This window comes from Canis lupus, chromosome 13 (genome assembly GCF_048164855.1).
Source record: "Canis lupus baileyi chromosome 13, mCanLup2.hap1, whole genome shotgun sequence".
Taxonomy (NCBI): Eukaryota; Metazoa; Chordata; class Mammalia; order Carnivora; family Canidae; genus Canis; species Canis lupus.
Genome location: NC_132850.1, coordinates 26,546,624 through 26,573,003, shown reverse-complemented (window position 1 = coordinate 26,573,003; position 26,380 = coordinate 26,546,624).

Sequence of the window (26,380 nt, the reverse complement as noted above, 5' to 3'; positions counted from 1 at the left end):
AGTTATTATGTCACAAAAACACGGGCACAGTGATGCTGTGAGATGTTCTTGATCTATGTCTAATTATATAAGGTTTCTCTAAAATACGAAAGGGGTCAGCAGGGGATAGGACTACTTGATAAATGTAGATGAGATTAAAGCAAACTGTATGAACCAAATACTATTTTTTTTGCAGCATGATGATTTCTGAAAACTATTTGCTGGGTAATTATGATTAATCCAAAAGAAAACCTGGCAACCAGTGCTTTTAATTCAATTTATGGGTGATTAGGGCATTGAGAAGGTAAAATAATAGCTCCCTTAATGGGGCAGCTTTTAAGCATGAAATTACCTTTGGAGTGCTTGAAGAAAAACATTTCAAGATTTGAAGAACCGGTCGTGATTATTAAAACTTCTGACAAGCATTCTCAATTCTCTAATAATCAAACACAATAAAACTTTTTTGTCCTATTCATGTTCAACCTTTTGGTCCAGGTCAGCCAACACACCCACATTGTCACATCTCCCATCACATCTTCATAGTGAACTCCTGTAACCTCTCTTTTCCTCTTTCAAGCACAAATTCTTGTCTTTCCCCTTTACCAATTCTTCACTGTTACAGAATCTGGTCTTCCATGATGCCTCATCCCTCTACTCATTTCTATTATCCTCAACTCTCTATTTCACCCAGTTATTTTGTCAACCTCTTTATCACAGACATACACTTCAATCAAATTCTCATCATATTTCTCTGGAGGATCAGCTAAAATATGCCAAAAGAATACACAAAGCAAAACATACTTCCAAATCCCCCACATAAATGGATGGGGCCAAGATAACTGGCAAAAAAAATATTCATTATTATAAAACAGGGAGAGATGGACACACATAGCAGCAGCAAAATAAATACTGGGCCTCTATGGTTTTTAATTGCCCTGTTAGAAAACTTTAGCATATGCTGGCACATTTATTTCTCAGGTGGGCTATGGTTTCTGGTGATTCTCATGTGTATATCAACAACAAAGTATTGGAGTTATTGAAGTCATTTATGAACTGAATATTATTAGTGGTATAGGCTTGGATCTTATTATACAGCCTATGGTTCAGGAAAAAAAAGCCTGTATAGCCATGCCTCTTCGTTAAAGATATACAATGTTCAAATTATGTATGTTACGATGACAACTAAAACAAGGTATGACTGACTTGGGCTCAAGACACAACAGAGCCTCACATTTTCCCTAGGTAAAAATAATATACACAACCAATCAGGGCTAGCTTCATAGTATGTGATCTGGGACATCACACAGAGTCTTATCCTCTTAAGGGCCTCAGCTTGGTTTAATGCTCATGTTGCCTTCTTCAATTTTTTTTTAAGATTTTATTTATTTATTTGAGAGAGAGGGTGAGCGAGAGAGAAAGTGCATGATCAAGGGAAAGGAGCAGGAGGAGGAGCGGATTCCCCATTGGTAGGAAGCCTGATGTGGGACTAAATCTCAGAACCCTGGGATCATGACCCCAGCTGAAGGCAGACGCTTGACCAACTGAGCCACCTAGGTGCCCCTGCCTTCTTCAAATTCTTAATAATTTTATTTTTTAACTTGCATTTTCCTGATGAAGACTAACGGGACAATGGAGCATGCATGTTAGAAGTGATAGGCACAATATGCTTGTTGATCACTGCTCCCCATCACCCCACTCTCATACAGTGTTTGTGAAACTTTTTGAACACAGAGTTCTGGAGGGCACATGCATGTGGGTCCTATGAGATGCAGAGTGAGCAGAAGGTAAATGTGTTCATCTGCAACCGAATAAGCAGAACATGCCAGCTCTGAGAGGTCACACTTTCTAGAGAACCAGAAGTTGCTTTGAATGCAGACAGAAGGTAAAGGCATTCTAAGAGACATGAGCAACTAAGGAATCCTACCATATGCTTTCATATTTGCATTACTTTCCTATGTTAGCTGAGCACTTACACCGAACTTGATGATATAGAAGGAAAGGAAAACAAAGAGCAACCTAGAGTTCCTTTTCATTTCCTTACTCATCTGAGTGCTGAAGGTAGGGTGTTGGTAGAATGTATGCATATCAAGATGTGAACTAGGAATAGCTGAGGTGGTTTTGTGCAGCACTTCCATATGTATGAAACATAAATTAATTTGGGTAGTTATGCATAGGAGTGAAATGTTCCTATATTTGCATTATAAACTGGTGTTGCGCAATATAAACATGAATAGTAAAATTTATGCTAATAATTACATTTTTCTTATTATGACATTAAATAACAAGCAGAAAACAGTGGCAAATCGAGTGAGAGTGTGGGAGAAAGGAAAAAGCTTTACATTTTTTAATCTTTAATGATATTTTTCCTCCTTTTCGAACACAGGGCTCTGCATTTTAATTTTGTACTGGACTCCACAAATTATGAAGCCAACCCTTCAACTAGTTTCCAAGTAGAGAGGGTTGAGTATGTTTAGTCACATGTGAAAGAGAAGAAATGGAGAAGGGTATAGCTAGGCTTACCTCTGGGATAAACCCTGTTTTCTTATATATTTGGACATAGGAAGGTACGATGCACAAAATAGGTTTATTTGGTCACAGCTCTTGAATATATGTACCCCAAAAGTTCCCACATTAGAGAGAAGCTCCCCTAGCTCCCCTCTTCCTGCTTATTATTGGTTCCTTCCATCTACTGATTGGTATTTTATTATAATGACAATTTTTAGAAATTAATTATGTTATTGGAAACCTAACCTTTTGTAAAGAAATCTGCTATTTGACACTATGCATCTTACCCTTGAGCACACGGGTTTGAACTACGTGAGTCTACTTACATGCAAATTTTTTGGTACTATAAACGAATTTTTTCTCTTCCTTGTATTTTAACTTTTTCTCTAACTTAAAGAGTATATAATACATATTGCATGCAAAATACTTGTTAACTGTGATCAGCAAGGTTTTTAGTTAATAGTCGGCTATTAGTAAAGTTTTTGAGGAATCAGAAGTTGCATGTGGATTTTCAACAATGCAGGGGTCAGTGTCCCTAACCTTCACATTGTTCAAGGTTCAACTGTACTCTGATATATAAAAGGAATACAATGATAGAGAAGAGGTGGGTTATGCAAACCAGTAGATAATTATCTTTGTTTCATTCCTCTTCAGCAGGACTATTGGTCTATTTCAGGTTTTCCCAGTTAAGCATATATTATTATGAGATTGCTTGCTGTACCACTCAGTGGCTTTCTAAAACAAGGGCTCTAATCATATAGAAATTTCCCAGGGTTTAGTCAATTATGTCATCCTTCATTCATCACATTTCCATTGTGGAACATTTAAGCTAATCTTGATGTATGTGTTTTGACACCTCTTTTCTTTCCTTAGTGCAGATGAAAATAAACGCTTTTAGAATCAGGAACAAACTTTAATTTATACCAACTAAGAAAAGAATACAAAGCATTGTCATTTCTACTACATTTAGAAACATAACTAAATTATTTTCTTTTCAAATGTAGTAATTCCTTGAAGCCAATATCCATCTTTTATATCAAAGTAAGGAAATTATTAGTGGAACTGACTCACATTTGCATGCACCATGTTCTCTCAAATTTCTCTTGCTTTTTCTAATACATATTAGGTTGGTTCTCAATAATAGTGCACTTATGAGATTCCTCAAATACTGTGCCATCAAAGATGCACCTCCTTACTCCTGAGGATTACACAGAAGCTGTGGCACGATAGGCCCTATTGAAGAGTTTTTGCCTCTAGAGGTTGCAGTTTCTTTTTATAATCATTTTAATGTATTTCTCATTTCAGAAAAAAATATATATATATATGGATATATATACACATACATACTTATACACACACATATAGTTTATAGTTACATGTAATACCAATATTTTACTTTTGCTGAGGACTATGAGCTTCACTAGTCAGTTTTCTAATAGATAATCTACTCAGGCTTAACTTTTGGAAGGTAATTGAACACATATATTCTTTGAGTAGCAAGAAAGCCAGTTTTTCTTTGCCTTTTTTTTTTTTTCTGCCTAAAAGATAAGATAAAGTCCCTATCTCTCTATGGTTCAATAAAACATTGTGTATATTTATTTTAAATATTATTTTTAAAAGAAATTTATCCTTTCTCAAAGGAAACTGAAATTTTGGCAGGGGTAGGTGGAGTACAATGTACAGAAATTATTTCTTGTTCATTTTGTATTCTCAATACTTAACAAATTATTTTATAAAATGGTAGGATTTTAACCTGGCTCTCCCCAGTTAGATTGCATTCAGGGTCAGAACCCAAATGCCACTGACCTGCTTTATTTACTCACATACTACAGGAATTCCAGCTTTGTGTTATGGAGTGTGATTATATATGGTGGAGACTTACATGGGCTCATAAACGGTGCTGCTGTTGCCTTCTCTGTAAAACTATTCGAGATGGAAGCCACGTATTCTTAGTAGCTCTGAATACCATTTACAATGACAGTCTTCTTACTTAGGGCATTAATTTCCCAAAGCTGTACCTTGAGCTGCCAAAGCAGTCCTGGGTTCCCTACAGTTAATATTGTTCATTTGCAACACTGTTTTCTGTAAAAAGGGGGACTATATTCTCTCCCAATATGAACATTGTCCTCATTAATTCATCTATTCCATTAACAAATATGTGTTGAAAGTCTTTTTTGTGCTAAGTACTTTCAAGCCACCGGAGATCAAATAAGGACCAAAATAGTAAACTTAAAACAATGACCAAGAGAGCAGAGGTATCTCTTAAGGCATTTATTTACATGTAAGTGGGAGGGGAGATGATAAGTATTCGACAAATTTATGATTTTTAATAGTAATAAGCACAGCCTGTGCTCCATATTTCAAATGCCTTATTTCTTTCAATCTGAGTCACAAGAAGCCTTCATATTTTAAGTCTCCTGAAATCAAGATGTATATTACATTGCCAGGTAAATTTAATACAGTGCATCTTTTTACATTGTTTTCTGTGAAAATCTGTTATTGATGGTGCATGTAATGAAGAATGGCTTAAGATGAAAGAGATATTGCAATATCTTCTAAAAACAATATCTTTAAGTTGTGCCTACTGCACCTCTTATGAAGCATTGAAAACCAGTTTATTCAATTGACCTGAGGACTAGATGGCACAGTGTTCACAAACTGTCTTTTCCTTAAGGTTCTGTATTCAAACACTTTCCATGAGGACTCTGCCCCCAACTCATTGAATAAGCTCGGGTGATATATTTTTAATGGGCCTGTGTTACCTCTTTGTTAGATATATTCAGACATGCCTCAGACTTAACCACAGGCTCCACTTAGGCTCAAACTGTAACATTTTACAGCTGGAAATTATCTTGTCTGATCCTTTTTTTTTTTTTTTTTACAGAAGAAAACTAAAGGTTGAGATATTCAAAGTTTACTCTAGTGTCAGAATTGGAGCACATGCATTCCCAACTTGTAATCCGTTTATCTTCCCATAAGACTCTACCAACTTACTTTTAATCCTTTTAAAATTCTTTTACCTTTGCCTCCAGAAATTATCTTTCCAAATAACACATGCAGAATCTTCCAAATAAAAATATGCAAGGCCTTGAAACAAGCTTTGAAAGATACTATTGGATGCTTTCTCTGTGGTTGGGCTACAGGAAAAATGGGAATGTATAAAAAGCTGCCTCAGCCCTTGAGAAACACAGTCTCATGGACAATTGAATATCAAGCATTGAAATTTATGATTATCTCCAAACACTGCATGCTTGAAAATAATATATTAGTGTTATACAAACAATTTCTGTAGAATAATAACTTAAAACGATTGTCAGTTACTGGTCATACCTAGATGGAATCCTATTAAACACAAAGGACAATATAAATTCTGGGTGTTCTATCAGCATAGGCTTCATGGTTAATGATAAAGAAGAAAAGTTATATAAAATACACTACAGGGGACTTTATCCCACTCTGTAAAATTCATTTTCAGCCAAGCAGGGGTAAAGCTAATAAAATTCTCCCTTTATAGAAAGGCCAAGAGTCACATCTATTTTCTCTTTCCTAATAGGCTGCATGCACCAAGGCATCAATGGGGAATGATGGTGAGAAATTTAGCTCAAATAAAAGATAATTTTTCTGAGAGTGCCGTGAAAAAAACATTATGTGAAAGACTTTGAACTTTGTGATTAATATTTGAAAGGCATCAAATATGTTTTTATATAAAAAAAACAGAGGACAGATATTTAATATTAAAAGAGTTTTGGAAAAATGCTTCACTCTTAACCACTCTTTAATCTTGGTCCCAGAATCATGGTTTTTGCCAAATATCACTCAAGAATTATCACAAGGAACTATATATACCATCAAGCAAACATTTAATGGGAAATCTTGGGAAAGAGAGCTAGGTTTCTAGGCCATCTTTGCTGAACTTGGAATTCTACTTAATACTTCTCCTGAAGATACTATTAAAAGAGCATTGTAGGGGAACCAGTAGCTGATGAAATAAGCTTAAGAAATTTCACACTTCTTTCCTCAAGACCGAAATGCTTATTTGCAAAGGTGTTACTTTGCTAGAGCTGCTATTACAGAGTACCACAAGCTGAGTGTCTTAGTACAATAGAGATGTATTGTCTCACAGTTCAAAAGTCCAGAAGTCTGAAATCAGGGTGTGGTCAAGGCCCTATTATTTCTGAAGGTGTACAGCTGTGGCTGTTTCAGGCCTCTTTCCTAGCTTTTGGGAGTCCCATGGCTAGTGATAGTATAACTCCAGTCCTCACATGATGGATGGCTGTGTTCAAAATTTCTCTTTCACAAGGTCACCAGTCATACTGGATTAGGGATCCTTACTACTTTATGGTAACCATATTCCATTTATTTAATTACATCTGCAATGACCCTATTTCCAAATAAGGGCATTCTGAGGTACTGGGGCATAGAGTATCAACAAATAAATTTTTAGGGGACACAATTCAACCCATCATGGCATATTAAAATCTTTTGGAAATCCACTAGAGAATAAAATTTAATTTTGTTTTATTTAAGTCAAACTATTTTATTTTTTTAGAATACTATATTACTATGTTCCTTCCAGCATCTTAAACAGTAAGGAGAAAGAGGCAGAAGAAAAAATAAAGGCATAAAATTTAGAAAATGCCTAAATTGAAGGTGATAGTTACATGAATTGAAAATAAAATGAAAAGAAGTTGTGTACATAACTGAAGTAGAGAAACAGAAGGACGATAAATATAAAGGGAAGAAGAGATTTCAACATGAAGAGGGTATTTAGTAGTATGATGCCTGTACCAATTGGCTTTTTTTTATAAATTTATTTTTATTAGTGTTCAATTTGCCAACATATAGAATAACACCCAGTGCTCATCCCATCAAGTGCCCCCCCTCAGTGCCCGTCACCCAGTCACCCCCACCTCCGCCCACCTCCCCTTCCACCACCCCTAGTTCATTTCTCAGAGTTAGGAGTCTCTCATGTTCTGTCTCCCTTTCTGATATTTCCCACTCATTTTTTCTCTTTTCCCCTTTATTTGGCCTTCACTGAATAGATCACCCTAGCTCGCAAGGACTTAAAACAGTAAGTATGCATTTCTTATAACTGTGCCATTTGGTTAATCTGTACAGAACTTAACTGATCATTGCTTATTTACTCATGTATTTGTGGGTGAGTTTTGCTCCACATGTCTCTCATTTTCCTCTTGGAATCAGTAGGTGCACCCAACATGTTCTCTTTATGTCAATGCCAGAGATACAAGAGGGCAATTAAAAATACCTAAGGCTTCTTGAAGCCTAGGCTTGAAACTGAACAGCTTTGTTTCTACTTCATTCTATTGGCCAAAATAAATCACATAATTGAGCGCAGAAATAGAGTGGGCAGGCATTCATCTTCACATCTGAAGACACTTGTCCACTGATCATACCCACTGGAAAGCTAAAGGTCAAAGGAAGCCCTGGTCTACCACCCACAAATGCAACAACTGCAGGATTTTTACATTTTTCATCTATGTCTTCAACCTGGAGTTCCTTCTTTCAACAGCAATTGTGGGCTTTCAGGATGCTACCTTAAGCCAAGACCTAGAGAGTCTAAAGGGTGCCCAAGGAAATGACTGGTGCATATGATTAACAGTGATAGAAATAAAATGTCTTTTAATGGGCACTGAGGTGCAGATATTTAGGTATATACATAGGAACACACAACATACATATTTGCTCTACATACTGGTAAACTAAAATATTGGCTCCTTAATACAACCTCCTTCTTTACTCTCTGATTCTACCTTCTTTTAAAAACAACCAATGTCTTCACCTCTTCTGGTAGACCACATCTTCTGATATTCGACACTCCAAGGAACAGTTCAATGATCTGAGATATGAAAGCCCAGAATATCACTGGAGAGATGCATAACTCTTGGAACCTGTGGCCACATCTTAATGCATAAAATTAGCTATGGCATGGAAATGGAAAGGTCAATGCATAATAAGTGAGAATATATATTCATTCATCTAATATTTATTGAGCACTTACTATACAACAAGGATTATTCTAGCTCTAAGGAGAAATCTTATCTCACTAAAACCATCCATTTCATGGGACTTTTCATTATATAACATTAAATCAGCTCTGACATAAGAAAAATTCAATGCATAATAAATTATGATACTTGTTTATTCATCTAATATTTATTGAGTGCCTATTATGTTTCATTCACTCTTCTAGGCTCTTGAGATACTTCAGTGCACTCATGTTTGAGTAGTAGTTACAAACAAAAAAACACACAAAAAAAATAACACCAAGTTACTAGTATAAATATGCTATGTAGATAAGGTTAAGCAGACTGAAAGAATAAACTGGGATAGGTAGATGCTATTTTAGGTAGTAGGGCTATTGAGGATGATGTCTTTGATGAGAGGATACCTGAGCAAAGTAAAAATTTTAAAGGGAGAGAAAAAAAAAATCAAGAAAATATCTAGGGAAAGACTCTACCAAGGCAGAGATAACAGCAGATACAAAAGCTTTAAAGTGCTAGTATGTTTGACCTATTTAAGAATACAAAGAAGACCAGTCTATCAGAGTAGTCTGCATCCAGATCAAGTAGGGAATCCATCAGGGGCCTTGTCAAGATTTGGGATTTGATCCTAAGTGTTAGGAAAAGCCATGGGAAGTTTGGAATAAGGGTCTAAGAGAATAATAGCCCATTATTATTATTAATGCATGTTTTTTTCTCTGTCCATCAAAGCTCTACAATCTGGAACCAATCAATCTACCTTCCAGACTTATCTACATTTTTCCGTAAATCTGAATTCTCTAGGAAAAGATCTGGATTGTCATTATTTCCAAGTACTTCTGTCACTGCTTATCAAATCTACTTATCTTTCAAGGCCTCCAAGGTTCAAATGCCACCTCTTTTACAAAAGAGCATTTCTGCTTGGAGCAATTTCTCCATCCTTAATCTCTATATCCTTTTGTTCTCTCTCTTAGTCTTTATTTCTGTTATTCCCTAGAAGTCCTGCTATTCAACACAACTGTCCAGTTAATCAAATACTTGAAAAGATATATATAAAAATGGAGAATTGTTAACACTGAGACATTCACATCATGAATATTTTATATTAAATTAAAATATGTAATTATACATTCATGAATATTTTAGTATAGAGCCAAGATCTTTTGAGTGTGAGTCTATTGATTAGACTCTGCATAATGGTCTCCCCTAAACCATGCTCATAATACTTTGCCTACTGATCTCAATTTAATAGATATTGAGCAGCAACTTACAGAAACCTGTACAGTGATAAATGTCAAGGTAAAAATTCTTGATTTTTAAATTATTTTGTTGTCTTTTGGTCTCCTCTAGAATCTTGCTTCTCAAGGTATAATTGATGGACCATCATCTTCATCATTATACCTTGGAACTAATTAGAAATATAGCCTTAGGCTCTATACCAGAGTTAATTCAGTATGAATTCACACTTTAATAAAATCTCCAAGTGATTCTTGTAAACATAAAAATTGGACAAATAATGATCTAGCACATAACTAATTCAACTGCAGTTATTTTATTTTTTAAGGATTTTGTTTATTCATGAGAGACACGGAGAGAGAGACAGAGACATAGGCAGAGAGAGAAGCAGGCTCTCTGTGGGGAGCCTGATGTCAGACTTGATCCCAGGACCCCGGGATCATGACCTGAGCCAAAAGGAGATGCTCAACCACAGAGCCACCCAGGTGCTCCTGCAATTTTTTTTTTTTTTTGTCTCTTCAAAATAATTGAATTCCATTTTCATTGAAACAACAATTTTTTCACTTGATCTTTCTTCTTCACTCATTTTATGTTTCACTGATACATGTATATGTGGAAAAGACTTATCCTAGCAGCCTGAGACTATTATTCTCAGAAAATTATACTTGCAAAGTTGGCCCTTGGCTGGTGTCAGGAAACTTGATAGGCAACTTCCTAAGACTGGTATAAAGTTGTCTCTAAATGGTAAACATGGCTCCCTGTGCCAAATCTGTGCAAACAGTATAAATCGAGTACTTGCTGTCCTTCTAAGGGTCTGGAATTTTGTTATGTGCTAGGTCGAGAAAGCCAAGGTGATTGACTCTCAAAAACCCTGTTGTCCCTGGTTCTCCTGAACTTCTCTGGCAGACAACACTTTACATGAGTTGTCATAACTGTTAGAGGAATTGAGTGTATCCTGTGTGGTTCTATTGGGAGAAGACTCTTGGAAATTTATGCCGGGCCTCCTCCTAACTTTTTGCTACCTACCTTTTCCATTTGCTGACTTTGCTTTGTGTACTTTCACTGTAATAAATCTTAGTTGTGATTACAACTAAGTGTGATTACAACTATAATGAGTCCTTCTGGAAAAACACCCAATGTATGAGCAATCTTGGGGACCCAGCACACAACATGATTCTAAATAAAAATGCCATGTCACTAAAGCAAATTTTGGAACATATTTAACGGATTTTTAGGAAGCATACTCGTCAATTAGTGAGAGCAAAAGTACATGGATATTTAAGAGTCACCATGGGCAACTAGTACATCTCAGACATAAATCAGCGTATTTTCAAAGAGATGAGGTGATATTGGTTAATTCACCAGAGAAATAAATCTCTCCTTAAGGCAAGATCCAAGCTTTGCAAACCTGTATGTCCCCCACAGAACAGAACACTGTGCCCTACACATAATAAGCTGTCAGGAAATATTTATGAAAATAATTATTTAATATTTAAACACTTGAGTTATATTTTAAGCAAGGTAAAAGATTTACTAAGATATTTCTTAAAGGAAATAACATGTATAGATAAATCCACATTTTGCCTATATTTTAACAAAAGAAAAACATACTACATTCCCAGTTTTTCCTTATCAGTTTAATATGAGGGACTTCTGGGTGGCTCAGTGGTTAAGTGTCTGCCATTCTGTTCAGGGAGTGATCCTGGAGTCTCAGGATCGAGTCCCACATCAGGCTCTCTGCTGGAAGCCTGATTCTCCCCCTGCCTATGTCTCTCTGCCTCTCTTTCTCTATATCTCTTGTGAATAAATAAATAAAATCTTAAAAAAATAATACAAAAGATATCAGCTTTTTCTCAACATACATCAAAGTATTTATTTGGTTTTTATTCTAGTAAATTTAGCTATTTCAGGTCTTATGGTTCTTATTCTAGTTCACTAAAGCCCTCAAAGGCAAAGAAAATCACAGAGGTAGTCCTATTCCAAAACAAATGTGACATTCCCCAAAGCCATCATTCTTTGTAACTTGTCAACAAGTTCAGCTCAATTTTTGTATGGATATAAAAGTTGAACTCTGAAAGCTAAATACCCCAGGAAGCTATGATCCTTCTATATTGGTTTGAAGGACTTTGCCATTTAGACAAGTAAATGACTCCGTTTAGAAACTATTATTATGGTCTACTATAAAAATCAAGAACAATTGTTAAAATGTTGATTTATCATAATGTAGGTAAAATTGCTTCACTTTGCTGTTAACATGATTTCCCACAGCCTTCGGTCACCCAGAGAGGGTTAGCTTAAAAATATTAACTTCGAATAGTCTCTGATGTGCATGTGCTAAAAATCATCTCATTATCATTTTTTTCTGAATTTGGACCCTTTGAATACCTAGACATCTGGTACCAACCAAGTTATTGTGATTATAATTTTAACTGAATCCTCAAAATTACTGGTCAACTTCAACTTATATTGGGCCAACATGAGTAACCTTGTGAGATGAAGTACTGTTGAGTACAATTTTCCACCTATTTTCATGTGGAATCTTTTGTACCTATCATATATAAAAGACTACAAAATACTATCGTGCTAAGAACATTAAGAACACTGATTGATAAGAAAAATTAATTATAAATTATAGATTCCATTTAAAATTAAAACCACATCTTATATAATTTCTCTCCTTGCCTTTAACCATAGATTTCACAAAAATGTTAGCATGCTGAAACAATTTGAGATATTTATATTTTTAAGGGGAAAAAGAGAGTTTCCTGTTATCCTAAGGAACAAAGAAAATGTATTTTACATGAGGCATTTTTCATTCAAATGCTAATAAGCTTAGGACAATTTATGAATTCTAGAATAATTATTTTAACTTTATCTGAGCACTATGCAGGAAAAAAAAATCTTTTATTCAAATATGAACTCTAACACATTGGTTCAGAGCCCAGTCCAGTAGTTGATACATCAAGGGAGTAAATATATATCGCTTGAATATAGTAAAAATGAAAGTGTTAATGAATAAATGATTGAATATGTGAATTAGAGATTTTTAGAAGTAAGGATTTTAGGTCAGGATTTTAGATCCTGACCTGTCTGAGACTATAAAATGTACTTGGAGAAAAAGAAAAGGCATCTACATATAGCACATTTATGCCTTTAATATATTGTTAAAATTACAACACAGTCACTGGGATGTTGGGAAACAGAACTTTATGTTATATAGTAATTATTTGTGATGTGTAATTTTCCCCTCAGTTCTTAATATCTAAATTAAGCAAGAAAGATACTACCATTCTATCAAGTGTTGTTTCTAATTGTGGATTTAGTTACCAACCTCTATTGATAGTACCAAATGTATTTGTTTGCAGAACATGTATGCATATGTCAGAATTCTCAATCTCTTCTAAATATGTTTTTTTAATCCCTCTAAGGATCTTAGCCAGTCACCATACTCACTTTTAAAATAGAGAAATTGTACAAGAGGTTATTATAGGAGTCATTAAGAGGTTTGAATTAGAAAACTCTGTAATAAAAGATATTGTGCAATGTGATGCAAATGTGTTATTTAGTCTTATAAAAGTCACCAACACTACAGTAAAATGATCCAAGATTACAAAATGCTTTTTAAAATCCTGATAGGGAAATGTTTTAATTTTGGATTTTAACTCTGGAAAAAAATTCAAAAGAAAGAGATAAGTGCATCAATCATCAATGTTAAACCACTCAGTTCTTCTATCAAAGAAAAAAAAAATCAGTAGACTATCTTTGAAAAATACAAGGCCTGAAAAAAGTACAGAGAATGCAATATGCTTTGCTCCAACTGTCAAAGTCTGAGATCTACACATAACACATCAACTTCAATTTACTTCCATTCCTGACTTCCTGAAATACCCATTACCCAATCCTGATGTTTCCTTCCAAAATTAGTATTTTAATGTTCTTACACATCTTGTAGAAAGGTATTTCCACTACCATCATTTTTTTTTCCACTACCATCATTTTGATGCAATTCAGTTTATGCCTTGGGATAATTCTTTATCACTTGTCTTCCATTTTTGTATAAACTAGGTTAAAATATCCACTTTGGCATCTGAAGAGAAAGTCTGAACTATATATTTGAACTGAATACAGAAAGAGCTATTACAAATTATTGCTCATGAAGAGAAGGATCATGCCTCAAATAATTCCAGAAAAATTAAGTGAGAATTTTAAATACATATATTTTAAACCTTTACATAATGCCATACCTCAAAATAAAATTGTATGTGGTGTGTAATGATTTGGTTTGATAACAAAATTTCAAAATACTGGATATTGACAAGGCAGAGGCCTAGGGCAAGTTTGCAGGCCTCAGGCCCTTGAAACCATCAAGACTGTCTCTTCCATTCTCAACTCTACATTTCTTTGCATGCTGGCCTAATTCCCTCTTGCTGCTAAAACAGATCTGCTAGTTGGGGCATGGCATCAACAACTACTGGGCTCAACTTTTCATAGCTTAATAACAGAACTGAAGAAGCTCTCCCTCCACCAAAAGTTTGAAATCTCACAGGAAAGAGGTATGTATGCCTGGCTAGGCTTGAGTTAGTGACCAATTCTCAAACAACTGCTGTGGCCAGGGAGCAAATGCCATGGAAAATATGTTGGTTCCAATTTGAACTGTAAGCTAATGTTAAGATGAAGTTACTCTGTCCCAAAGAGGAGAATATGCTAGCAATCAAAACAATGCAGTTATAGCAGAAATGTCCAACATTATTTACATGAACCATTAGCAATAAAAATATGACTGCCTATGAACAAAATTAAAATATAGGGTTAAGTATAAATGCTTGTAACATATGAACTTAGGCAAGTATTTCACTTCTCAAAGTCTTCTTTTTCACCTATAAACTGGGATTCATAGTTATGTTTCTTCTAAAACAATCATTCTGAAATTAAAATACAAAATACCTTTAAAGTGACAAGGCTTTAACTTGATACGAAAATTATGATTCATAGTTTGTTACTATTGTTCAAAATTTAAATGTACGGACGCCTGGGTGGCTCAGTGGTTGAGTGTCTGCCTTCAGCTCAGGGCATGATCCCCATCATCCTGGGATTGAGTCCCACATCAGGCTCCCAGGAGGGAGCCTACTTCTCCCCTCTGCCTGTCTTTGCTGCTCTGTGTCTCTCATGAATAAATGAATAACACCTTTAAACAAAACAAAACAAAAACAAAATTTAAATGTATATAATCTGCATTCACTTTGAAAGAATTCTGTTAAATCCTACCTAAATATAATTTTTTAAACAATGTGTTTCTGGGCTATTATATTTGTTAATAATAATGCTATTAATTATTTTTATATTCTGGATCATATTGGCATACGTAATTGTAGAATATCAGTATATAAAGCTGTAAATTATACATGTAAGGCATATAGATAGCCCAAAGTAGTAACTCAAGAAAAGAACTAAGATGTCCTAGCCCACAAGTAGCATCCACTAAGAGACCTATGAGTCAGGCCACCTTGTACCTTGTAGCGCACCTGACCTTCAGCTGCATAATGAGCTCAGGGGAAACCCACAAAGGAAACTCTTACTAACCTCACCATAATACAGAGAAACAATAAATCACTGTTGTTTGAAACCACTAAGTATGGGATAGATCTTTACAGAGAAATAGATAACCCTTATGGAAATCTTTTTTGGGGTGTCTAAAAATTGTAGAATTTGAAAAACAAAGAAATGAACATTTCTAAAAAATGAGAAAAGTATAATGCTACTTTAAATATAATTCACCTGAAGTGTTTTTTTTTTTTTCAAATTTACTTCCACTTTTTTTCCCCTAAGCCTCTGCTCTTCTGATTTTCTGGAACCAAGAACTAGTTTTAGTTACACAATAGCTCTTGGGATAGCTTAACATAAAAAGCTTTCAATATTCTTCATATAGTCTCTCAAGCTATGTGTATGTGTATATATTGAATGCTCAAGATTTTGGCAACTTCTACTGAGCAGCCTAATAGTTGAAACATTTTTAATGTTCCTTTTGTACATGTGGCAAGCTTTATTATAGTGGTGTCTGTCCATGATCCTTGATTATTGGACTAATACATTGCTCGGTGTAGTCTGCTTTTAAGTGAAATATACGGATTCTTCAACATTGAGGCTTTGTATGAATAGTTCTAAATTAAATGGAGAGTTAATTATCTGGCTAATAATTCCCAAACACTACTATTAAGAAAAAGTAGAAGTTTGAGGTTTAAAAATTTTAGATGGGCTGCCTTCGTTGATTAAATCATCCAGCTTTCCAATTTATTCTTTTTTTGAAACATGATTTAGGTCTGTTTGATAAAGAATAGTATCTTTAAGCATATATATATCCATATAACAAAATGTAGTGTTGAAGTGGTTATCTATTTTACTTGGTCTAATATCAACAATTGTGTATTTATTTTTTAAATATGTAAGGAAATTCCCTCCATTCTACTCTCTACTTTGAAAAGATGCCACAGTAGGGTGATGTTATATAAATTCAATTTAAAAACATAAACATTTGAAATGGAGTTAAGAATTCTTTATAAATGATTTAGGACTAGTAGACACTAGAGAATACTAGATAGCATACATTTGAACATAACTTATTTTAACCCATTAGTTACCTTCTAAAAGAGGGAAAATAATTATTGTATCTGTTGTTCTATTCTTAGGGCACAGTATTGACTTTGCCATTAATTCTTTTGACATTAACTCATTAACTCATTATCTCTTGTAACATTCACAGGAATCGTATTTTCTTCTCCCCTAAAAGAGACTGTATGTAATGTGAAAAGTAAAAGAAAAAAATCTGACAAATTTCCAATTGGTGTGATTGACACAGAGTTGAGCAATAAAAATCAGAAGTTAAACATAGCTTTTCTCATGAATCATTTACAAAATAGTTTGATCAGTCCCTAATATGTCACTAATGTACTCAGAATTTTCGAATTCCTTGATCACTCTTTAGTTCTCCAATGACTGTAATACACGGTAGCAGCCAATTATTAACCCACATTTTTTCCACTGACTTTCCAATAAGTGCTCCTTTTTTTTTTTTTTTTTTACTTAAGTAAGGAGGGAAGGGAGTGAGGGAGAGAAAGAGACAGTGGGGATGGGGAGGTTGGGAGGGAGAAAGGAAGGAGGAGGAGAGAGAACACTCCTGACTTGGCTTTCCAAAATTATTTACACCTAAGTCTTCCCAACAGAGGAATGCCCTTTGAAAGATTATGAGTGAAGTCCCATAGTGACAGCAAAATCTACTCCTTTAATTCACTTAGATCAAACTCTTCCTGGTTGTTATCAATTGTTACTACGCATTCTGAATTAACTGAATCATAATTAATGAATACTCTACCAGAATAAATATTAATCATGTTCCCTTTCACTATTAAATGTGTTTAAGCTTCAATAATAATACAGGCCAACCAATGAATAGCTTTTCCCTTGTGATTCCATTTCTCATGAATATTTATCTCTTTTCAGAAAGTCTCCTCAATCAACAGGAGGAAAGTAGATCAACTGTTCTGTGATTTTTCCTCTATCCCTTGCTTTTTTCTTATCTTTTTTTTCTTTTTTCTTATCTTTTATCTCTACCAGTTCTTCAATTCTTTCCATCCCTTCCTTATTTATCTTTCAATGAAAGACAAGATGTATCCTTGATTTTATATCCACTTGCCAGCAACAGAAAAAGTATTCTTTAACAGGAAGTTGAGGATGAGCTCTTATGTTGGAGTCAACTTTGGCTGAATTTCCTTAGTTAGCACTGATTTCCTCACTTGTAAAAGGGAAATCGTAAACTATCCATCTCACAAGGGAGTGATAAGAATCTGTCTTAAAATGTTTTACAACTGTAAAATAATTAAAATGTATACTCTGATTTATATTACAAATTAAAGCTAGCTTAATAATCTAGGGGAGAAAAAGTATTTTTCCAGTATTAATTTTCTGGAAGTTAACCAATTGTAAGTCCTTTTTCAGGAATTATAAGTAAACAATTTTATAAAAAGTTTCTCAACTTTCTGAGAATTACAGAATATAAGCATTGGAAGGGACCCCAAAAATGACACTTAGTGGGGAAGGGGAGAAGGAAGAAAGGAAAAAGGAAGGAAAATGGAAATAAGAAACAAAGAACTATCATACCTAGAAAAATAATAGAGAAAAATGTTAAAGTCCTAATAATTGAATGATAATGATTTATAGAAGGTCACATTATTTTTTACATAAAAAATAAAAATATACTTGAAAATGGCACAAAAGTTGAATTCTCAAAGATTTATAAAAGATGACAGAGACATAACTGTCCCTTAGTTAAATTCCTTCATTACACTTCATTACACATTCCTTCATTACACATTACAATTTTGCATCATGTTATACTTTGAACATAATAAAATATTTTTTAACATTTTATTCATTTATTTGACAGAGAGAGTAAGACAGCACAAGCAGGGGGAGCAGCAGAATTGAGAGGGAGAAGCAGGCTCCCTGATGAGCAGGGAGCCCAATGTGAGGCTCATTCCCAGAACCCTGGGATCATGACCTGAGCCTAAGGCAAACCTTAACCAACTGAGCCACCCGGGTGTCCCTGAACATAATAAACTCTTAAAACATATTTTCAGTCAAATAATATAAAATTGTCTCAAGGGAAAAGTTAATAGAAGAGCCAATAGAAAAGTAGACTTTAACATCTTGACATAGCATTATTTAAATGCTTAAATGGTCAATAAGTATTCTCTAATATTCAAAAAACTAAAAAAATAAAAATAAATATCCTCTAATATTCAAGTTCAACAACAAATACCTGCTGATGTATGTAAACATACAAGACAATTTATAAGAAATAGCTGCTACTTCACAAATTATATAGAGTCAGTTCGAGAAGAAAGAACATTTACATAGAAAGTTATTTTTTAAGTGGGATTTATACTTCTGATTAATTTAAAGTATGAGGGACTATATTCACCCTCATTCCCAAAAAAACATGAAAAACAAGAATAATATAGGAAACAGTGAAAAGACATTGGATGTGAAGTAACAAAGGACACCTGTCTCTGAGTCACAAGCAATAAATGAGGTAAGCTGGGATCCCTGAGTGGCTCAGCAGTTTAGTGCCTGCCTTTGGCCCAGGGCGTGATCCTGGAGTCCTGGGATCAAGTCCCAGGTCGGGCTCCCTGTGTGGAGCCTGCTTCTCCCTCTGCCTGTGTCTCTGTCTCTCTCTGTCTCTCTGTGTCTCTCATGAATAAATAAATTTCTAAAAAAAAATCATAAAAAAAAATGAGGTAAACCCTGAGACTTTAGCTATATATCATCTTCAGAGACTTTCCAGGCCATGACAAAATGAAGGTGATCCAGATGGAATCCACAGTCTCCCTAAATTGAAGGGGAGGTGAGAGCCAGGAAGATCAAAGTAGCCGGTATTCACAGAGCATGGTACCAGTGAGGAAAGGGTGCAGAGGGTAAGAGAGATCTGCAGAGGCTCCTCCTCCAATAATCAGCAGAGTACTAAGCAACACATGGGTGTGAGGAAATTACCTAAAGCCAGAAAAAAGCCACTCAAAAGAATTAGAGGAAACTGTTCAAAGCACACACAGAGACAGAAATAATGTGTGTCTCTTAGCTAGAATGACCTCTAATTAATAGGGCATTGGGGAAAGTGCTCAGAAAATTTTGCCTCAGGAGTGGGGGATAAATAAGTAGCCATATACTACACACTGCTTTGGACTTACCTAATAAATCCTAAAAACAACATCTAAAAATTATCAGTTTTCCAAGTAACTCAAGTATGTACTAGAACAATGCTCAAGAATACTTATAGGTATATATATTAAAAAAAAATACCAGCACCCAACATGGGAAAAATCACAATGTCTGTATCTTAACAATATATTGAAAAACATAAGAAATACTATGTTGGTAACTCTTTTTTTCCCATTATCCAAATTTACTTTTTAAAAAAAGGACTTTTGCTCTCAAGAAGATGAAGTAGAAGTAATTTTTCCTATTATCTTGCTAAATATAGTTCAAAAACTATGAACATATATAAAACAAGTATAAAAAGACTTGAAAAGTAGAGAGGAAAAGTCAGTCTTGCTATGGAAATAGAGATTGAAGTAATTACATGGTAGTAATTTTGCTGGGTTTTCATTTAGCCTTATATTATTACAAACATGATGCTAGAGAAGCCAGCAAACTACAGAAAGAATATTTATGTAGAAAGTTATTATTTTTGAAAAAAATGAGATTCATGTCTCTGGCAAATTTGGAGTACCAGGTACTGGATTCACTCCCCTGCCTAAAACCACATGAAAAATGGGCAAAATGTAGGAAAGAGTGACTCTTAGATATTAGGTATCATGTGACAAAGGCATGTAAATACACACACACACACACAAACAACCCAAAGATAGCCTGTGTTCTCTAATGACAGGACAGGGAAAGGGGCAGCCTAGACAGACAGAAAAGTTTTATATAGCAACTGCTTTACTCCAGCCAACACCACAGGAAAAACAAAAACAAAAACAAAACTGCAGCCACATATTCATTGATTCCAGGAGACGCTGAGTTCAGAGTTTAGACATCTAACCTCCCAGCATGCAATGAGTCATCCCACCTGCCCCCTCCATGATTGTCAGGGTGGTATCAGAGAATCCCAAGGAGGAAACCAGGACTTTTATCCCTTTTAGGTGGTAATAAGCCTTACCCCATGTGATATAAATGAAAATTACCAAGGGGACAGAAACAAGAAATTTGGTTTCATCAGCGAAGGTGGTATCAGTGGAGTCCAAATGGGGAGCTAGAACTCCCACTCCACTTAGCAATAATGAGGAGATATTCTTTTTTGTGTCAATAGAGGCTGCATAGGGAACCTTCACTTTCAGGCCCTCCATGTAGTAACGATGCGACGTCAAGCCTGCCAACCTCACCTGCTGAAGTGGGGTCAGAGAAAAAAGCCAAAATGGAAGTTTTGAATAAGATTCAGATACTCATAACATTAAAACAATCCAGATTCCAATTAAAATTACTTATCACACCAAAACCAGGAAAATTTCAATTTGAATTAAAAAAAAAAAAGACAAAGGATGTCAAGACCAATAGAAGAGATAATTTCAAATTATCTGTCAAAGACTTAAAGCAGACATCATAAAAATGCTTCAGTAGGCAAATGCAAACATGCTTAAAAACAACTGAAGAAAAAGAAATTGTCAGTAATGATGTAAAAATTATCAGAAAAAAATAGAAACAACATAAGATTTAAAAAAAAGCAAATAATTGTAGAACTAAAAAAATACAATAAGAAAAAACTCAATGGATGGGATCAACAATCAAGTTGATAAAGAATCAGTGATATTGAACATAGAATAGAAATTATCTAATATGAACAACAAGAAAATAGACTGAAAAAGTTATATACAAAACTCAGGGGACTTGTGGGACTACAAGGAGAGATCTATCATCTGTGTTACTGAAGCAACAGAAAGAGAGAAAAAAAAAAGGCAAGATTGGAAAATTATCCAAAGATTTAATGACATAACTGTAAATTTAGCAAAAGACACAAACCTACATTTTCAAGAAGCAAAGCAAGCCTCAAAACCCAAGATAAACCAAGAGAAATTCATACTAACACATCATAATCAAACTTCTAAAAACTAAAGACAAAGAAAAAACTTAAAAACAATGATAGAGAAATGAGAAATAAAGGGAATACTTCCAAACTCATTTTATGAGACCAGTATTACTCTCATACCAAAGCCAAAGACACAAGAAAACTACAGGCCAATATCTCTGATGAATATCGGTGCAAGAAATTTTAACAAAATACTATCAAATCAAATAACACATTGAAGAGATTATACACCATGGACAGGTAAGATTTATCCCTAGGATACAAGATTGGTTTAACATATACAAAATTAATATAAGACACCATGTTAACAGAATGAAAGAAAAACCATATGATCATCTCAACAGATGTAGGAAAAAGAATCTGACAATGTTCAACATCCATTTATGACAAAAATAATTTTCAAAAAACAGAGATAGAAGAAATCTTACTGAATATAGTAAAGGTTGTTTATCAAAGTTCACAGCAGCATAATCAATGGAAGAAAAAAACTGAAATCTTTTCCTATAAGATCTGATACAAGACAAAGATTCCTACTTCTGCTGCTTCTGCTCAACATAGTACAATACATCCTAAAAGAGCAATGAGACAAGAAAAGGAAATAATGCACCTATATCAGAAAAGAAGTAAAATTATTTCAATTTGTAAGTAACATGATCATATTTGTTGAAAATCCTAAACACTCTATTAAAAAATCTTTTAGAACTAATACATTTTCAAAAAGTTGCAAGATACATACAAAAATCATTTGCATTTCTTTATATTAACAATGATCTACCCAAAAAGGAAATCAAGAAAATACCATTTATGACAGCATCAAAAAGAATAAAATACTTGTAATCAAGGAGGTAAAAGATCTACACTGAAAACAACAAAACACTATTGAAAAAAAATGAAGACACAAACAAATGGACAGACATCTTGGACCGGATATTCCTGGATTGGAAGAATACAGTTATGATGTCCATTCCACTCAAAGTGATACCATAGCTTCAGTGCGATTCCTATCAAAATTTCAGTGGATTTTTTCATAGAAATAGAAGAATAATTCTAACATCTGTATGGAACCACACAAGACCCCAACTATTCAAAGCAATCTTGAGAAAGAAGAGAAATAAGGGAATCATACTTCCTGATTACAAATTGTTTAAAATCTACGGTAAAAAAGAAAATAAAATAAAAGCTACAGTAATCAAAACAATATAGTAATCAAAACAAGATGCATAAAAATAGACACACAGAAGAATGGAATAGAATAGAGAGCCCAGAAATAAGCCCAACCGTATTCAACAACTAATTTCCAACAAAAGTTCATGATGTGGAAAGGACAGTATCTTCAGTAAAAATATGCTGGAGAAACTGAATAAACATATGCAAAATAATGAAACTGGACCTTTATCTTATGCCATACACAAAAAACAACTCAAAGTGGGTTGAACACCCATTTTATACATAAGACCTGAAGCCATAAAACTTCTTAAAAAAAAACACAGAATAAAAGCTCCTTGACATTGGCCTTGACAATGATTTTTTTGGACAGACAACAAAGGAATTAACAAAAGTCAAAAAAGGGACGCCTGGGTGGCTCAGTGGTTGACTGTCTGCCTTTGGCTCAGGGCATGATCCCAGAGTCCCAACATCAAGTCCCACATCAGGCTCCTTGCATGGAGCCTGCTTCTCCTCCCTCTGCCTATGTCTTTGCCTCTCTCTCTCTCTCTCTGTCTCTCATGAATAAATAAATTCTTTAAAACAAACAAAGAAAAGCAAAAATAAATAAGTAGGGCTAAATCAAACTGCAAATCTTCCGTACAAAAGAAATGATCAACAGAGTTGAAAAGGCAACCTACCAAATAGGAGAAAATACGTGCAAATAATACACCTGATAACAGGTTAATTTTCAAAATATGTAAAGACCATATATGGTTTAACAGGAAAAAACAAACACTTGATTTAAAAAATGCAAAGGACCTAAATAGACATTTCTCCAAAGACATACAGATGGCCCACAGGTATATGAGAAGAATGCTCAATGTCACCAGTCATCAAGGAAATGCAAATCAATATCACTTGTCATCAGGGAAAAAACAAATCAAAACCACAAGGAGATGATATCACCCCATGCCTGTCAGAATGGCTACTACTATAAAAAAAAAAAAAAAGATAATTAGCATTGGATAGGATGTGGAGAAAAAAGGAACCCTCTTACACTGTTACTGGGAATATTAATTGGTACAGACATTATGTAAAATAATACAGAGTTCAACAAACCAAAAGTAGAACTACTATACAATCCAACAATCTCTCTTCTGGGAATATTCCCAAAGGAAGTAACATTGGTACCTTGAAGAGGAACCTGCATTCCCATGTTTCTTGGAGCATTATTCACAATAGTAAAGATAAAGAAACAACCTAAGTGTCTGTTGATGGACTAATGGATAAAGAAATTGTGTGTGTGTGTGTAGGTATATACATATATATGTGTGTCATTCAGCCTTTAAAAAAAAAATAGTAGAGGAGATCCTGCCATTTGCAATAATGTGAGTGAACCTGGAAGATATTATCCTAAGAATTCAGAAAGAAAAAGGGAAAAAAGCTGCATGGTCTTGTATATGAAACCTTAAAAATTTGACTACATAGAAGCAGAGAGTAGAATGGGGGCTAAAGGGATAGTGAGGAGGAGAAAATGAAGAGATACTGGTCAGAGTACAAAGTGGCAGTTATGTAGGGTGAATAAGTGTAGGTATCTAATATACAGTGTAATAACTATGGTTAATTATACTGAGCTGAATATTAGAAATCTGACAAGAGAGTAGATTGCAGGTGTTTTCATCACACACACGTACACACGCACACAAATGACAACTACGTGAAGAGAATATGCTAACTAGTTTGACTATAGCAATTTCATTTATTTCAATTATATATTTTATATATATATAACATGTTGTACATCTTAAATATATTTTTTTATTTCAAAAGTTAATTTAAAAAAGGACACCTGGGTGGCTCAGAGGTCGAGCATCTGCCTTTGGCTCAGGTTGTGATGCTGGAGCCCTGGGATCAAGTCCTGCATCGGGTTCCCTGCATGGAGCCTTCTTCTCCCTCTGCCTATGTCTCTCATGAATAAATATGTAAAATCTTTTTTTTTAAGTTAATAAAAAAATAAGACTGGTTACTTAAGTTATTGGAAAAATTTTAAAGAAGTTTCAGGCAACTTGATTAAATCTTTTCTTACAGCTGTAAAACCTATGAAATTTAAGTACATCTGTAGTATATCTGATCAAACTTAACTTCCTAGTTGCATGTATCAGAGCTGTGAAATATTCACTGAATTTTGAAGGTCCTTATGAAGAACATGATATCTTATACTTTATTTATGATTATGTGGATTATATTTTAACTAATAATATTTTGAATTTCATGGATTAACTAAAAACATAAAATGGGAGGAAAAACCATAGACATATCATTATCACATTAAAGTAAGTGATCTAAGTATCTCCAAATAAAGGCAGAGATTGTCAGGCTGGATAAAAGAAAAAATCCAACTATACATAATCCTCTTTAAACATAAAGACACATATAGGTTAAAGGTATAAGAATGTATAAAATTATAACAAGATAAAATAATCCAATAAAGTAGAGTCTCAATATTAGCTCAGTAGATCAGAGCTAAGGATATTATCAAGGATAAAGAAAATCATTTCAAAATGGAAAAGGGGTCAGTTCATCAGAAGAACTTAACAATACTAAATATTTATGTACCCAGCAACAGAGCTTTGAAATGTAGGAAGCACGAACTAGAACTGCAAGGAGAAAAAAAAAAAAAAACAAATCTGGAATTATAGTTGGAGACTTTAATACCGCTCCCTCAATAAATGATAGAACAAGTAGACAAAAACATTTAAGAACATATAAGGTTTCAACAACAGTATCAACCAACTGGATCTCATTTGATATTTATAGAATGCTCCACCCACAAAAAAACAGTATACATCCTCTTTTCACCACATTCTACACCATAAAAAAGTCTCAAAATGTAAAATGATCCATTTTTACAAAATGTGTTTTTTTACTACAGTATAATTAAATTTAAAATCCATAACAGAGGGACATCTGGAAAACCCCTAAATATTTGGAGACTAAATAACTCATTTCTAAATAATCCATGTGGCAAGGAAGAAATCACAAAGGAAATTAGAAGGTATTTTGAGCTAAATGAAAATAAAAACAACATCTTAATTTGGGGGATGTTGCTAAGTACAATTTGCTGGCAAATTTCTAGCATTAAGTGACTATATAAAAAAAAGAAATTTCAAATCAATTACCTCAGTTTTTACCTTAAAATACTGAAAAAACAAAAACACAAGATCATACTAAACCCAGTCAGCAGAAAAAAAGGAAACAAATCAATGCAATTGAAAATGAAAAAAGAGAAAAATCAATGAAACTTGAATACTAAAAAGAAAGAAGAAAGAAAGAAAGAAAGAAGAAAGAAAGAAAGAAGAAAGAAAGAAAGAAAGAAAGAAAGAAAGAAAGAAAGAAAGAAAGAAAGAAAGAAAGAAAGAAAGTTAGTTAGTTCAATACTGAAAATATCAGTACAAGTGATCAAAATCTCACTAGACTAACCAGGAAATAAAAATATCAGGAAAGAGAGAGATGACATAACTACCAATACTAGAGAGATTAAAAGGATAAGGGAATATTAATATATGGACAGAAAGTGAAGCAGATCAACAGTTGCCAGAGGATAGGAATATGGTGGAGAGCAGGTGCATTAGGAAGGGTTCACAAGGGTGAATGAAGAAAATTTTTAGGGGGATGGGGGCACTATGTTGATTGTGGTGATGATTTTAGATCTGTGTACATGTCAATTTAATCGAATTACATGCTTGAAATGTGTGCAGTTTGTTGTATGTGAGCTATACCTCAATATATCTGTGAAAATGCAAGAGATAAATCGTGCCAATATATAACAAATTTAACAGACAAAACAAAGTTTTTAAAAAATATATAGTTAATGAAATCT